Source organism: Heterodontus francisci, unplaced genomic scaffold, assembly GCF_036365525.1.
Source record: "Heterodontus francisci isolate sHetFra1 unplaced genomic scaffold, sHetFra1.hap1 HAP1_SCAFFOLD_51_1, whole genome shotgun sequence".
Lineage (NCBI taxonomy): Eukaryota > Metazoa > Chordata > Chondrichthyes > Heterodontiformes > Heterodontidae > Heterodontus > Heterodontus francisci.
This window is the reverse complement of record NW_027141937.1, coordinates 2,919,036-2,936,156: the sequence shown is the minus strand read 5'-3', so window position 1 is coordinate 2,936,156 and position 17,121 is coordinate 2,919,036. Positions and strand designations below refer to the sequence as shown.

At 44.7% G+C, this 17,121-nt stretch overlaps 1 non-coding gene across 1 annotated transcript; it reads right to left on the bottom strand.

Annotated features, from left to right (window-relative positions):
* Nucleotides 1–7,141: 7,141 nt before the first annotated feature.
* Nucleotides 7,142–7,213, bottom strand: trnam-cau (transfer RNA methionine (anticodon CAU)). Its single transcript has one exon. It is a non-coding gene; the product is annotated as a tRNA-Met (tRNA).
* Between the last annotated feature and the right edge of the window lie 9,908 nt (nucleotides 7,214–17,121).

Genomic DNA, 17,121 nt, shown 5'->3' with positions numbered 1-17,121 from the left:
GCAGGGGGATGGGAACCGGAGCTATGAATAAGTGGATGGGGTAGCTGTTGATCAGGCAGATACTGAGTACAGAGAGTCTGTGAGGAAGGTTAGACAGTTGACAGGGCAAAGTTTCAGCCAGTATGATGGGTTGAAGTGTGTCTATTTTAATGCAAGAAGTGTCAGGAATAAGGGTGATGAACTTAGAGCATGGATCAGTACTTCGAGCTACGATGTTGTGACCATTACGGACACTTGGATATCACAGGGGCAGGAATGGATGTTGGATGTTCCGGGGTTTAGATGTTTCAAAAGGAATAGGGAGGGAGGTAAAAGAGGTGGGGGAGTGACATTGTTAATCAGGGATAGTATCACAGCTGCAGAAAGGGAGGTCATCGAGGAGGGTTTGTCTACTGAGTCATTATGGGTGGAAGTCAGAAACAGGAAAGGAGCAGTCACTTTATTGGGAGTTTTCTATAGACCCCCCAATAGCAACAGAGACACGGAGGAACAGATTGGGAGGCAGATTTTGGAAAGGTGCAGAAGTAACAGGGTTGTTGTCATGGGTGACTTCAACTTCCCTAATATTGATTGGAACCTCCTTCGTGCAAATAGTTTGGATGCAGCAGTTTTTGTCAGGTGTGTCCAGGAAGGTTTCCTGACTCAATATGTAGATAAGCCGACTAGAGGGGAGGCTATGTTGGATTTGGTGCTTGGCAACGAACCAGGCCAGCTGGCAGATCTCTCGGTGGGAGAGCATTTCGTTGATAGTGATCACAACTCCCGGACCTTTACTATAGTCATGGAGAGGGACAGGAGCAGACGGGATGGGAAAATATTTAATTGGGGGAGGGGGAATTACAATGCTATTAGGCAGGAACTGGGGTGCATAAATTGGGAACAGATGTTCTCAGGGAAATGCATGACAGAAATGTGGTGGTTGTTTAGGGAGCACTTGCTGCGACTGCTGGATAGGTTTGTCCTGATGAGGCAAGGAAGGGATGGTCGGGTGAAGGAACCTTGGATGACAAGAAATGTGGAACAGCTAGTCAAGAGGAAGAAGGAAGCTTACTTAAGGTTGAGGAAGCAAGGATCAGACAGGGCTCTAGAGGGTTACAAGGTAGCCAGGAAGGAACTGAAGAATGGACTTAGGAGAGCTAGAAGGGGACATGAAAAAGTCTTGGCGGGTAGGATTAAGGAAAATCCCAATGCGTTCTACACTTATGTGAGGAACAAGAGGATGGCCAGAGTGAGGGTAGGGCCGATCAGGGATAGTGGAGGGAACTTGTGCCTGGAGTCGGAGGAGGTAGGGGAGGTCCTAAATGAATACTTTGCTTCAGTATTCACTAGTGAGAGGGACCTGGTCGTTTGTGAGGACAGCGTGAAACAGGCTGATATGCTCGAACAGGTTGATGTTAAGAGGGAGGATGTGCTGGAAATTTTGAAAGACATGAGGACAGATAAGTCCCTGGGGCCAGACGGGATATACCCAAGGATATTAAGGGAAGCAAGGGAAGAGATTGCCGCGCCTTTGGCGATGATCTTTGCGTCCTCACTGTCCACTGGAGTAGTACCAGATGATTGGAGGGTGGCAAAAGTTATTCCCTTGTTCAAGAAAGGGAATAGGGATAACCCTGGGAATTATAGACCAGTCAGTCTTATGTCGGTAGTGGGCAAATTATTGGAGAGGATTCTGAGAGACAGGATTTATGAGTAGTTGGAAAAGCATAGTTTGATTAGAGACAGTCAGCATGGCTTTGTGAGGGGCAGGTCATGCCTCACAAGCCTTACTGAATTCTTTGAAGATGTGACAAAACACATTGATGAAGGAAGAGCAGTGGATGTGGTGTATATGGATTTCAGTAAGGCGTTTGATAAGGTTCCCCATGGTAGGCTCATTCAGAAAGTAAGGAGGCATGGGATACAGGGAAAGTTGGCTGTCTGGATACAGAATTGGCTGGCCCATAGAAGACAGAGGGTGGTAGTAGATGGGAAGTATTCAGCCTGGAGCTCGGTGACCAGTGGTGTTCCGCAGGGATCTGTTCTGGGACCTCTGCTCTTTGTGATTTTTATAAATGACTTGGATGAGGAAGTGGAAGTCTGGGTTAGCAAGTTTGCCGATGACACGAAGGTTGCTGGAGTTGTGGATAGTGTGGAAGGCTGTTGTAGGTTGCAACGGGACATTGACAGGATGCAGAGCTGGGCTGAGAAGTGGCAGATGGAGTTCAACGTAGAAAAGTGTGAAGTGATTCATTTTGGAAGGTCGAATTTTAATGCAGAATACAGGCTAAAAGACAGGATTCTTGGTAGTGTGGAGGAACAGAGGGATCTTGGGGCCCATGTCCATAGATCGCTCAAAGCTGCCACCCAAATTGATAGGGTTGTTAAGAAGGCGTATGGTGTGTTGGCTTTCATTAACAGAGGGATTGAGTTTAAGAGCCGCGAGGTTATGCTGCAGCACTTTTAAGCCTTGGTTAGACCTGACTTGGAATATTGTGTTCAGTTCTGGTCGTCTCATTATAGGAAGGATGTGGAAGCTTTAGAGAGGGTGAAGAGGAGATTTATCAGGATGCTGCCTGGACTGGAGGACATGTCCTACGAAGAAAGATTGAGGGAGCTGGGGCTTTTCCCATTGGAACGAAGAAGGATGAGAGGTGACTTGATAGAGGGTTACAAGATGATGAGAGGCATAGATAGAGTGGATAGCCAGAGACTTTTTCCCAGGGTGGAAAGGGCTATCACCAGGGGGTATAATTTTAAGGTGATAGAGGAAGGTTTCGGGGAGATGTCAGAGGTAGGTTCTTTGCACAGAGAGTGGTGGGTGCGTGGAATGCACTGCCAGCGGTGGTAGTAGAAGCAGATACATTAGGGACATTTAAGCGTCTCTTGGATAGGTACATGGATGATAGTAGAATGAAGGGTACGTAGGCAGTTTTGATCTGAGAGCAGGTTAAATGTTCGGCACAACATCGTGGGCCGAAGGGCCTGTACTGTGCTGTACTGTTCTATGTTCTATGTTCTATAACACAGGTGATGGGAGGCTCAGCCTGGCTACGTAATGTTACAAGGACGCTGAGTAACACCATCGACAACGGGACAGAGAGTAAAACACACAGAAAACTAATAGACTGTGAGGAAGCAAAAGTGAGGAACGGAGAGAGAGAGACAACGAAACTTAGATGGAGAAACAAGGCGTTTGTATGATTGTGTTCTCCCTGTTGTGTAACGGTATTTCCTGTTGTGTAAATATGTTTTCTGTTGTGTAAAGATGTACCCTGTTGTTGTGTAAAGGTTTTCCCTGTTATTGTTTTATTTTCTGTTCCTGACCATCTCCTCACGGTGACCATTTGTCCTGCTTTGATTGTGGCCAACATCACCATCTGGTGGTGGAGAGGAGGCTCTGCAGGAAGGGGTTGACAAAGTGGGAGAGACTCGGCTGGTCCGTGTTTGCAGCTTGTGTTCGTGTGAGCACAAGTGATTTGTTACCGATTGATGTGTTCACGAGAAGGAAAAAGCTGATAACAATCGAGAGCATCTTGCAATTATTGGGAAACACTTGATGTTTTGAAAGTGAACTGTTTGTGTTATTACCAAACATAAATAGCAGAGAATGGTTTCGATCCATCGATCTCTGGGTTATGGGCCCAGCACGCTTCCGCTGCGCCACTCTGCTAACTGCTGGTTTAAATTTTGGCTGCCTGTTAGTGAAATATGTTCATTTCCCCAATGTTTTTATCAAAATAGGATTGTCGTCTGAATGCTCAAGAATCCTGGACTCAGCAACACACGTGCTGACGGACTCACCCTCACTGCACAATGACACAAGGACACTGAGTAACAGCACCGACAATGAGGCAGGCAGAGAAAGACACACAGAAAACCAGGAAGATATTATCAGGACCCAGAAGGGAACAGACAGAGAAAGACACACAGAAAACCAGGAAGAGATTATCAGGACCCAGAAAGGAACAGACAGAGAAAGGTACTGAGCAAACCAGCAAGAGACAGCGAAAGACGGATGATTTATGTAATTGTGTTCTCTGTTGTGTAAAGATGTTCCCTGTGTTCTTTTAAAGATATTTCCTGCTGTGTAATATGTTCTCTATTGTGTAACTATATTCGCTGTTGTGTAAAGATGTTCTCTGTTATTGTGTAAAATGGTTCCCTGTTGGGTAAAGATCTTCCTAGTTGTGTAAATATGATCCATCTTGTGTAAAAGTGTTCCGGGTTGTTTAAATATGTTCCCTGCTCTGTAATGTAGAGCTGAGTCTGCACTAATGGAATTGCTACAGTATCTTCCAGTCTGATACTGTATGAGGGCTGGAATGTGATCCAACGCACAGTCTATACAAATTGAATTGCTATTGTATCTTTTAGTTTCACAATCTGGGGGAGTTTTAAACTGAAATCTCAGTTTGTATCTCAGGTTGTACTATCTTTCAGATTCTCTCAATCTGATATCACACTTGAGATTTAGACTTAAGAAAGGATGTACTGGCATTGGAGGAGTTCAAAAGCGATTCACTCAGCTGATTCCTGAGATGAAGGGGTTGACTTATGAAGAATGGCTAACCAGGTTATTCATTCGTGTTTAGAAGAATGAGGGGTGATCTTTTTGAAACGTACAAGATTCTGAGGGGGCTTAACGGGGTGAAGAAGGGTCTCTGACCTGAAACATTAACTCTGCTTCTCTCTTCACAGATGCTGCCAGACCTGCTGAGTATTTCCAGCATTTCTTGTTTTTATTAACAGGGAAGATGCTGAGAAAATGTTTCCACTCGTGGGGGAATCTCAAACTAGGCGACATAGTTACAGAATAAGGGGACACTCATTTAAAACTGAGATGCAAAGGAATTTCTTCTCTCAGAGTGTAATGAATGTCTGGAATTCTCTACCCCAGCCAGTATTGAAGGCTAAATCACTGAAAGTATTTAAAGAGGATGTAAATAGATTTTTGAAATATTGGAGAGTTGACGGCTATGAAGAGCTGGCATGAAAGAGGAGTTGAGGTCTGGGGCAGATCAGCCATGATCTTACTGAATGGCGAGGCAGGCTTGAGGGGCCGAATGGCATACTCCTGCTCCTATTTCTTCTATTCTTATGTTATGTTATATCTAATGTATATGTCAGGATGCACGAATGGGAATTCATACTGAAACTTATAAACTCATAATGTGTGTAAATATTGGGCTGATAATTAACTTGAATCTCAGAGTACATTATTGTGGTTAATTCTGTAAGTTTGAAAAGGGAACTCTGTGCCATAATGAAAACAAGAAATGCTGGAAATACTCAGCAGGTCAGGCAACATCTGTACAGAGAGAAGCAAAGTTAACGTTTCAGGTCAGTGACCTTTCAGATGCTGCCAGACCTTTTGAAAGTCCATGTACACCACATCAACAGCATTGCCCTCATCAACCCTCTCTGTTACCTCATCAAAAAACTCCAGCAGGACAGTTAAACATGATTTTCCCTTAAGAAATCCATGCTGGCTTTCTTGAATTAAACCACATTTGTCCATGGCACTATTAATTTTGTCCCAAATTATTCTTTCGAGCAGTTTTCCCACCTCCAAAATTGAACTGACTGGGGAGTGAAATGAGTTGAGTTGCTCTAACAGAGAGCCAGCACGGGTTCGACAGTGCGAATGGCCTCCTTCTGTGCTGTAGCCATTCGATGATTGTATGATTCTCGCGACAACTGTTGGTGGAGAGGCAGTGATGCAGGAATGGGTTGACAGAAAGGGGAAAGTCTGGACTGATGTGTGTTCGGGTTTGTGAATAAAGGTGATTTGGAAGCTGTGTTCCAAATTTAAGTGTTTACTGGAAGGAAGAAGTTGATGTAAATAAAGAGTAAAACGTGTTAAGATGAAGCGTGGTGTGATTGGGGATAGCAGTAAATATAGTGTTGGTGAATTATTTGTGTTAATAAACTTCCACTGCGCCCTCTGCTGCAGGCTGCTGTTTATATCCAGCTGTGTATTAGTGCTGTGTGTTAGCGAGATAAATGTTTGTTTCAATGCTGTTTATAAAGCAATTGCATTGCACTCAAACAGTCCCAGACATAGCAACACACGTACGAAAGCAAAATACTGCAGATGCTGGAAATCTGAAATATAAACAGAAAATGCTTGAAATAGTCAGCAGGTCTGGCAGCATCTGTGGAGAGAGAACAAAGTGAATGTGAGCTAACGAAACAGACATGAACTGTTCACTGTTTCTCTCTGCACAGATGCTGCCAGACCTACTGAGCATTTCCAGCATTTTCTGTTTTTATTACAGCAACACAGGTGTTGGGAGGCTCAGCCTGGCTACACAATGTTACAAGGACGCTGAGTAACACCATCGACAACGGGACAGAGAGAAAAACACACAGAAAACCAATAGACTGTGAGGAAGCAAAAGTGAGGGACAGAGAGAGACAACGAGACTGAGATGGAGAAACAAGGCATTTGTATGATTGTATTCTCCCTGTTGTCTAAAGGTATTTCGTGGTGTGTAAATATGTTTTCTGTTGTGTAAAGATGTACCCTGTTGTTGTGTAAAGGTTTTCCCTGTTATTGTTTTATTTTCTGTTACTGACCGTCTCCTCACTGTGACCATTTGACCTGGTTTTATTGTGGCCAACATCACCATCTGGTGGTGGAGAGGAGGCTCTGCAGGAAGGGGTTGACAAAGTGGGAGAGACTCGGCTGGTCCGTGTTTGCAGCTTGTGTTCGTGTGAGCAAAAGTGATTTGTTGCTGATTGATGTGTTCACTAGAAGGAAGAAGCTGATTGCAATCGAGTGCCTTTGGAAGCATCTTGTTATTATGGGTAAATACTTGATGTTTTGAAAGTGAACTGTTTGTGTTATTTCCCCAATGTTTTTTATAAAAATAGGATTGCAGTCGGATTTCTCAAGAATCCCGGACTCAGCAACACACGTGCGGACGGACTCACCCTCACTGCGCAATAACACAAGGACACGGAGTCACAGCACCGACAATGAGGCAGGCAGAGAAAGACACACAGAAAACCAGGAAGAGATTATCAGGACTCAGAAATGAACAGACAGAGAAAGGTACTGAGCAAACCAACTGATCGCAATCGAGCGCATCTTGTAATTATAGGGAAACACTTGATGTTTTGAAAGTGAACTGTTTGTGTTCCTACCGAACATAAATAGCAGAGAATGGTTTCGATCCATCGACCTCTGGGTTATGGGCCCAGCACGCTTCCGCTGCGCCACTCTGCTAACTGTTGGCTTAAATTTTTGCTGCCTGTTAGTGAAATATGTTCATTTCCCCAATGTTTTTATAAAAATAGGATTGTCGTCTGAATGCTCAAGAATTCTGGCCTCAGCAACACACGTGCTGACGGACTCACCCTCTCTGCACAATGACACAAGGACATGGACTAACAGCACCGACAATGAGGCAGGCAGAGAAAGACACACAGAAAACCAGGAAGAGATTATCAGGACTCAGAAATGAACAGACAGAGAAAGGTACTGAGCAAACCAGCAAGAGACAGCGAGAGACTGATGAACACCACTTGGAGGGAGCACTGAGGGTGGCAAGGGCACAGAATGTAGTCTGGCTGGGGGATTTCAATGACTATCACCATGGGTGGCTCGGTAGCACCACTACTGACCATGCTGGCCGAGTCCTAACGGACATAGCTGCTCGATTGGGTCTGCAGTAGGTGGTGAGGGAACTAACAAGAGGGAAAAACATACTTGACCTCATCCTCACCAATCTGCCTGCCGCAGATGCATCAGTCCATGACAGTATTGGTAGGAGTGACCACTGCATAGTCCTTGTGGAGATGATGTCCCGTCTTCACATTGAGGATACCCTCTGTCGTGTTGTGTGCCACTACCACTGTGCTAAATGGGATAGATTTTGAACAGAACTAGCAATGTATAACTGGGCATCCATGAGGTGCTGTGGACCATTAGCAGCAGCAGAATTGTAGTCAACCACATTCTATAACCTCATGGCCCGGCATATTCCCCCACTCTAACATTACCAACAAGCTGGGGGATCAACCCTAATTCAATGAAGAGTGCAGGAGGGCATGCCAGGAGCAGCACCAGGCATACCTTGAAATGAGGCGTCAGCCTGATGAAGCTACAGCCCAGGACTACTTTCATGCCAAACAGCAGAAGCAGCATGTAATAGACAGGGCTAAGTGATCCCACAACTAACGGATCAGATCTACACCCTGCCACATCCAATGATGAATGGTGGTGGACAATTAAACAACCAACAGGAGGAGGTGGGTCCACAAATATCCCCAACCTCAATGATGGGGGAGCCCAGCACATCAGTGCAAAAGATAAGGATGAAGAATTTGAAACAATCTGCAGCCAGAAGTGCCGGGTTGATGATCCATCTCGGCCTCCTTCTGAAGTCCCCAGCATCACAGATGCCAGTCTTCAGCCAATTCGATTCACTCAACGTGATATCAAGAAACGACTGAAGGCACTGGATACAGCAAAGGCTACAGGCCCTGACAATATTCCAGCAATAGTACTGAAGACATATGCTCCAGAACTTGCCGCGCCCCTAGCCAAGGTGTTCCAGTACAGGTACAATTCTGGCATCTACCCGGCAATGTGGAAGATTGCCCAGGTATGTCCTGTACACAAATAGCAGGACAAATCCAACCCAGCCAATTACTGCCTCATCAGTCTACTCTCAATCATCAGTCTAGCGATGGAAGGTGTCATCGACGGGGCACTTGCTTTGCAATAACCTGTTCAGTGACGCTCAGTTGGGTTCCGCCAGGGCCATTCAGCTCCTGACCTCATTACAGCCTTGGTTCGAACAAGGACAAAAGAGCTGAACTCAAGAGGTGAGGTGAGAGTGTCTGCCCTTGACATCAAGGTAGCATTTGACTGAGTATGGCATCAAGGAGCCAGAGCAAAACTGGAGTCAATGGGAATCAAGAGGAAAACTCTCCACTGGTTGGAATCGTACCTAGCACAAAGGAAAATGGTTGTGATTGTTGGAGGTCAATCATCTCAGCTCCAGGACATCACTGCTGGAGTTCCTCAGGGTAGTATCCTCGGCCCAACCTTCTTCACTACTTCATCAGTGACCTTCCTTCAATCATAAGGTCAGAAGTGGGGATGTTCACTGATGATTGCAAAATTTAGCACCATTCGCGACTCCTCAGATACTGAAGAGGTCCATGTAGAAATGCAGCAAGACCTGGACAATATCCAGGCTTGGGCTGATAAGTGGCAAGTAACATTCGCGCCACACAAGTGCCAGGCAATGACCATCTCGAACAAGAGAGAATCTAACGATCTCCCATTGACATTCAACGGCATTACGATCGCTGAATCCCCCACTATCAACTTCCTGGGGGTTCCCATTGACCAGAAACTGAACTGGAGTAGCCTTATAAATAGTGTGACTACATGAGCTGGTCAGAGGATAGGAAGCATGCGGTGAGTAACTCACCTCCTGACTCCCCAAGCCTGTCTACCATTTACAAGGCACAAGTCTGGAGTGTGATGGAATACTATCCACTTGCCTGGATGGGTGCAGCTCCAACAACATTCAAGAAGCTCGACACCATCCAGGACAAAGCAACATGCTTGATTGGCACCCCATCCACAACATTCACTCCCTTCACACTGACGTACAGTGGCAGCAGTGTGTACCATCTACAAGATGCACTGCAACAATGCACCAAGGCTACTCAGGCAGCACCTTCCAAACCTGCATCCTCTACTGCCTAGAAGGACAAGGGCAGCAGATGCATGGGAATACCACCACCTGAAAGTTCTCCTCCAAGCTACACATCATCCTGACTTGGAACTATATCGCCATTCCTTCGCTGTCGCTGGGTAAAATTCCTGGAACTCCCTTCCTAATAGCACTGTGGGTGTACCTACCCCACATGGACTGCAGTGGTTCAGGAAGGAAGCTCACCACCACCTTCTCATGGGCAATTAGGGATGGACTATAAATGCTGGCCTGGCTGGCGACGTCCACATCCCATGAAACAAATAATTAAATACAATAACAGCTCATCTCAATTCCTAGTATTTCTAAATCCCACCAGTCCAACATAAGCTGAACAATTATTGCATGTTGTGATTGACGGTCTGTTCTGTAAACTGCACTGCATCACAGATTGCTGACATTTGCTAACTGGAAGTGAGAACTGCAAGATCAGGACAGTAGTTCACATAGTCTGTCAGTGTGAAAGAATCAGGCAATGTGAGGTAATAGAATTTGTCTGTAAATGTTGCACTCATATTGCTTTATATTTTTATATTGAAAATAAAAGTAATCATTTCGTGAAAATAGTGACATGTTGTCCAAACTTTGGTCGCCAGTTGTTTTCGTCTTGCACTCAGCAGGGCAATCCGCAAGAATACCAATTTAAGGGAAAACAACAACTTTCTTCTGTATGAGAAGAGCGTGCTGATTGGTTGGCAAGTGAACTCTGATTGGGCGAGGCATTGCCATTCAGAATGGTAACTGACAGATAACTGCCCAGCTTTGTTTGAAATTTAAACCAGGCAGCTTGACTCTGATTGGTCAAGGCATTGCCCTGTGGAATGAGCCAGTGAATGGCTGTCACTTATTTTGTTTAGCTGAAACTGGCACGACATGTGTGCATATTCTTTCTGTCTGCAAAGAACAGGGCCCTGTGTATTAATACATGTAGTTTACAGTACACACCAATGCACCACACTGCGAGCCCTACTGACAGTCTTAAATCGGTTGTCAGTGTAATTCTTAGCTCACTGAGAATTATTTAGCAAATGTTGTCCGATTGTGGAATCACATCTCATGTTGGATACTGTGTTTTGAGTTTTGCAAGCACGGGTTGGTTGGGTAGGGCCCATTGCGAACAGCGGAAGGGACATGTTCTTTGATACAATCCGCCAGTTTTTGGATGTACGGTCTAGAAACCTAGCATCACACTGGTATTGAAATTCATATATCACGTTACTTATTTGTGTGATAGGCAGGACGTCTCTTTTGCTTGACAGCAGCATCCTGTTAGTGGCGAACACCACACTTGTTGCTCCTGCATAGTAACAGCAGGAAACAGCGAGCTTCACCTGTTACTCAAATATTGGGGATATATTACCTTTCCAGGGTAATTTGAGGGAGACTGGGCACTTTTCAGGGCTCAAAATGACGTCCTTCAGCCCGTTTATAAGTTTGTGTGATATACAGATAGAAATGATCTGATCAGTGTAACCATTGTAATGCAGGATGTCTTTGATTCGCCCTATTTCAGCATCAAGCTTGCATGGTGAGCAAATGGCTCAGCCCTATTTATGAGGTTTTCGATAAGACTCCGTGGTTATGGAGGGAGGGAGGGAGGTGGTTACGGAGGGAGGGAGGTGGTTATGGAGGGAGGGAGGGAGGTGATTACGGAGGAAGGGAGGTGGTTACGGAGGGAGGGAGGGAGGTGGTTACGGAGGGAGGGAGGTGGTTACGGAGGGAGGGAGGGAGGTGGTTACGGAGGGAGGAAGGAGGTTGGGACAGGTGAGAACACATAAGGATTTAGAAACAAGGATGAGTATTTTGAAATAAAAACAAGAAATGCTGGAACCACTCAGCAGGTCTGAGGATTTTGAGGTTGAGTTGTTGCTGGACCAGGAGCCAATGTCGGTCAGTGATTGGTTGCCGAGAAGGCCAATCTTATAGCTCATGGCACTGTAAGAATCCCAACGCGTGCATTGACCTGGGAAGATAGGTTTGCGGTAGACCGTGGTAGAAAACCCCTTAGCAGATTTGTCAACTAGTACATCAAGGAAAGGGAGCTCATTTGACAGCTCCATTCCAAAGGTGAATTTGAGTGTAGGATGGAGCCCATGAAGACGTGCAAGGAAATTATTTCATGCAGCTGCGGATTCAAATATCGCAAATGTGTCATCTACATATTGAAAATATGCAAGAGGAAGGAGGTTAGGTGTCATTCCCTTAAAAACAGGTTTGTCATGGAATCCAACAAAGATGTTTGTGAGAGCTGGGCCTGGAGGGGATCCCATGGCAACACCAGCGATACATGGTGTCAATAAAACTGAACTCAACTGTGCAAGTTGCCGAGTTCATAAGTTCAATGAATACTGATTCACACAATGGTGGCGGGTCTAGATCACCATGATATAGCACTGCAGTGCAAATATCTATGGCTTCCTGAAGTGGTACATTGGTGAATAGGCTAGCAATGTCAAATGACACATGGACACGGCATTGCTATCGATATGCAAGTCCTGTATGTTCTTCACAAATGTGAAGGAATCCTTCACTGTGTATGTGGAGAACCTGCTCAAAAACTGGTTGTAACAATTTGCCCAACCATTTGGCAAATTCATTTCAGGATACTATTTACATTGCTTCAAATAAAGAAAACACAACGACACAAAGAATTGAGCACAACGCTGAAAGTTTCACAGCAAATAGTCAAGTGGGAAAAGGATGAAATACAGAAAGAAAAAGCCTAAAATACTGAAAACACTCAGCCAGTTCCGAAACAACTGTGGAGAAGAGAAGCTCGGGTTAATGGTCCAGTTCTGTGACCCTTCTATAGACCTGAAACATTGCTCCTCCCTTCCTCTCTCCACAGATACTGCTGGAACTGCTGAGTGTTTCCAGAATCTTCTGTTATTATTCAGGTTTCCAGTGTGTGCAGTATTTCTCTTTTTGAAAATAAAATATTCCCTGAGAGGAATGGAACTTTACATAAAAAAATAGGAGTAGGCCATTCGGCCCATCGAAATAGCTCTGCCATTCAATAAGATCACAGCTGATTTCCTACATCAACTCCATCTTACCACACTAGCACAGATCCCTTGATTCCCTTAGTATCCAAAAATCTATCGGTCTCTCTCTTGGATATACCCAACGAGCATCCACATCTCTAGAGTCACAGAGAGATACAGCGCTGAAAAAGGCCCTTCGGCCTACCGAGTCTATGCCAACCAACAACCACCCATTTATACTAATCCTACACTAATCCCATATTCCTACCACATCCCCACCGACGCTATATTTCCCTCCCACCTACCTATACTGGGGACAATTTATCATGGCCAATTTACCTACCAACAAGTCTTTTGGCTTGTGGGAGGAAACCAGAGCAACTGGAGAAAACCCACACAGACACAGGGAGAACTTGCAAACTCCACACAAGCAGTATCCAGAATTGAACCCGGGTTGCTGGAGCTGTGAGGCTGCGGTGCTAACCACTGCGCCACTGTGCCGCCCATAATGTGTGATCTCACCAAGGCTCTGTCTAATTGCAGTCAAACTTCTTTATTCTTATAAAAACTCTTCACAATGTTGAACACAACTATTAACTGCCATTCTGCTCGAAGAAGAAGGACCCCAGCTTCACACACCCCAGACCCCTATTCTTTCCACATTAGCTGAATTCCTGCATTTCTGATACCATTCCAGTAAATTTCCTCTGCACCCTCTCTAAGGCCTTGACATTCCTGCTAAAGTGTGGAGCATGGAATTAGACACAACGCTCTAACTGAGGCCTATAACCAGTGAGATTTATAAAGGTCCAGCGTAAATTCCTTGTCTGTGTCCCGTACTCCCATTTCTGGTTTCTGACTCAATGTCGGCTCTGAGCTGTTGAAACTGCCTGAATAAATATTTCCACCCAACAAAGCGCTCGGAATGTGAGAAGGGACAAAGTGAGTGACCAAGTACATCAACTCCAAATAAAACTCCACCATGTAGTGAAAACACTCGAAACACAACGGCTCTTTTAAGAGCCACCCACAATCTCTCTGAAAAAGCTGCACCAACATCTCTCTCGAATTGGTTTATTTCATTGGTTTTAATGCTCAGTAACTCTCTGGAACTTTCTCACTGTCTTTGTGTTTTCTGTTTCAATCTGGTATGGAGATTCTGGGAAGATGAGTTTCACTGCCTGGGAGGATCTTTGTGGTTTTCCTGCAGAAACACAAAACAAAGTCTCTTTTCAGATTCAGCCACCGCCTCATAGGGACAGCAGTGACCTGGGAACGGGAGCTGGGGTGTGTTTTATGCCGGAAATAACAGTTAATGATTTATGTTGTGGTCTCGTTATATTCCAATTTCTGAATTGAGCCTTTCCACCGCACCAGGGTTATGGGGAGAGTTTTCATCGTTTCTTTTCCAAACGTACAGACGATGTTATAAAGTTGCTGATTTACCCAGATGGCGGATTCTCCCCTCACAGTGAAAAGTAACATCGCACCTTCACATCTGCCCATTGTTTTATAATTGAATTATTAGTCAAATGGAATTATTTGTGATGTTACTTCCCCCGAAACGGTGTTTCCTGCAGTGAAACTGATCAGTTTCAGCTCAGTCATTCAGGGACCTGGAATTCCTGCAGTTTGAGCCAGCAGTAACCCCAGCCCACTTCTGATTGGTCACCCTCTTCTCATAAAGTCAGTGACAGCCATTCGCCCCATTCAGTCCATGTTGGGTTTCCAATCTGTTCAGTCCCCGACTCGATCCCCAAAGCCCTGCATAATCCCTTTGGGTCAAAATGACCGTGGCAGGACTCGAAACTGCAATCTTCTGCGAACATCATAGAATATACCAAAGTCAGACGCCTTATCCATTAAGCCACACAGCCAGTAGCTCAGATGAGTGATTCAATTAGAGAACCTCGAAGCACAAAATACAAAAAATCATTGGTTGAACCTGTCAACCTGGCAGAATATTTGAATTTGTGAAAGCCGCCAATTTCACTTTGGAAAAGAAGTGATCGACTGGAAAAGTACATAAAAATCTATTTTCCCGTAGCGGTTTAAATAAACTTTTAAAACACAATTTTGCTTTTACCGACTCAAATTGCTGGTGCTATTTTATGAACAGCTTTATTTTGCCAATTTTTGTCAACTTCTCATCCGTAACTGACAGTAAAAGACTCCGTTCAGCAATCTTTCACGCGACAAATAACTCAAACTCGGTGTGGAAGTAATAAATTACAGACTATTGGTAATTCCCCTTCACACAGGCTTCAGGGGGACAGTGAGAAGCCACTGAAATAGTTGCTTCATCCTTTTAAAAGGTTCCCATTCTGTCCTGGTATTGACATGTTGGAATCAGATTTGTATTTAACAAGATATTTCTGTGAAAACAAAATCCTCAACAGACCAGCTGGGAATCTGGGAATCACTGAAGTAAAATAAAAGGCTTTTGATTGAGAAGACGGGACCTTGTCACCAGCAGCCGGGTTACATTCCCCTCACATCCTTATACAGTGAGCAGCTCTTTCCCTCGAGAAATAGACAGCAGCAGTTGGAAGTTCAGTAAAAGGATCGGTTCATTGAGACAAGTTTCTGACTGACAGGTGGTGCTGAATATTAATACAAGGAGGTCCTGGAATGGGAAACAAGTGTCCAGAGTGGGGTCTGAAATCAGGACAGGGAAATGGCCAGCACTGACACAGATCATTTCATTATTACATTGATATCTGACTGTCTATAAGGAGAAGCGAGTTAAACTCATGATGGTGAAAGGAATGGAAGATGACGCTGGTTGTTCTAGATGAAGAGGGATAGACAGAGGTGTGGGTACAGCAGACTTCAGACAGTAATCAGCCCTTTCAGATACTGTGGGTGGATCTGAAAAGAGCCTTTGGGTATTTGATAAAATCCTGGCAGATTGACTTGGTTTTGGTGCCCGGAGCGCTGGTTTTCTTGGGCAGCAGCACGGCCTGGATATTCGGCAGCACCCCGCCCTCGGTGTCCTGGAACAAAAGCAAGTGTCCAGAGTGGGACCTAAAATCAGGATAGGGAAAAAAGCTCTTTGTTTAAAAACCCTCAAATAGCTACCTTGTAATTGGTCAGGTTACTAATGTTTTAGTTAGTGTAATTTATGAATAATTACTAATTAGAAAGTGCTGTTTGGACAGAGTGTAAAGCTGTGAGTTGATGTGTGAGGGACTTCACTGACTGGGGGAAGGAGGTGCTCTTTGGTCTCTTCTGCCTTTTCAGCCTCCATGGTACAGGGGAAGAAGCTGATCGGTGAGTAGCTGGTAGATTATTCTACTTATTACACTTATTACACGAGCAATAATGAGTTTGTAAAGCTAAGTAATGGCAGGGCAGCTCGAAAGGTAAAAGTTCTAAATTGGGGGAAGGCAAATTTTACAAAACTGAGAGGTGATTTGGTGGATGTGGACTGGATACAACTACTTGAAGGAAACCCAAAGATGTTTTATCAGTCCATTAAGAGCAAGAGGATAACTAAGGAAAGGGTACGGCCTATCAGAGATGTACAAGGGAACTTCTGTGTGGATCCAGAAGATGTGGGCGGGGTTCTTAATGAGTTTTTTGTCTCTGCCTTCACAAAGGAGAGGGATGATGCAGACATTGTAGTAAAAGAAGAGGAGTGTGAAATATTAGATACGATAAGCATAATGAGAGTGGAAGTACTAGAGGGTCTGACATCCTTGAAAATGAATAAATCACCAGGGCCAGATGGTTTGCATCTGAGGTTGTTAAAGGAAGCCAGGGAGGAAATAATGGATGCGCTGAGGATCATCTTCAAATCCTCACTGGACTTGGGGGAGGTGCCGGAGGATTGGAGGTCTGCGAACGTTGTACTATTATTTAAAAAGGATGTGAGGGATAGGCCAAATAATTATAGACCGGTCAGTCTGACCTCGGTGGTGGGTAAATTATTAGAATCAATTCTGAGGGACAGGATAAACTGCCACTTAGAAAGGCATTGATTAATCAGGGATAGTCAGCATGGATTTGTAAAGGGAAGGTCATGTCTCACTAACTTGACTGAGTTTTTTGAGGAAGTAACAAGGAACATTGATGAGGATAGTGCAGTGGATGTGGTTTACACGGATTTTAGTAAGGCATTTGATAAGGTCCCACTGGTCAGTAAAATGAAAGCCCATGGGATACAGGGGAATGTGGCAGGTTGGATCCAAAATTGACTCAGTGGCAGGAAACAAAGGATAGTTATCGACGGATGTTTTTGCGAATGGAAAGCGGTTTTCAGTGGCATTCCACAGGGCTCTGTGTTGGGTCTCTTGCTGTTTGTGGTATATATTAATGATTTGGAAGTAAATGTGGGAGCTATGATTGGGAAATTTGCTGATGACACAAAAATTGGCCGTGTAATTGATAGTGAGGAGGATAGCTGTAGACTTCAG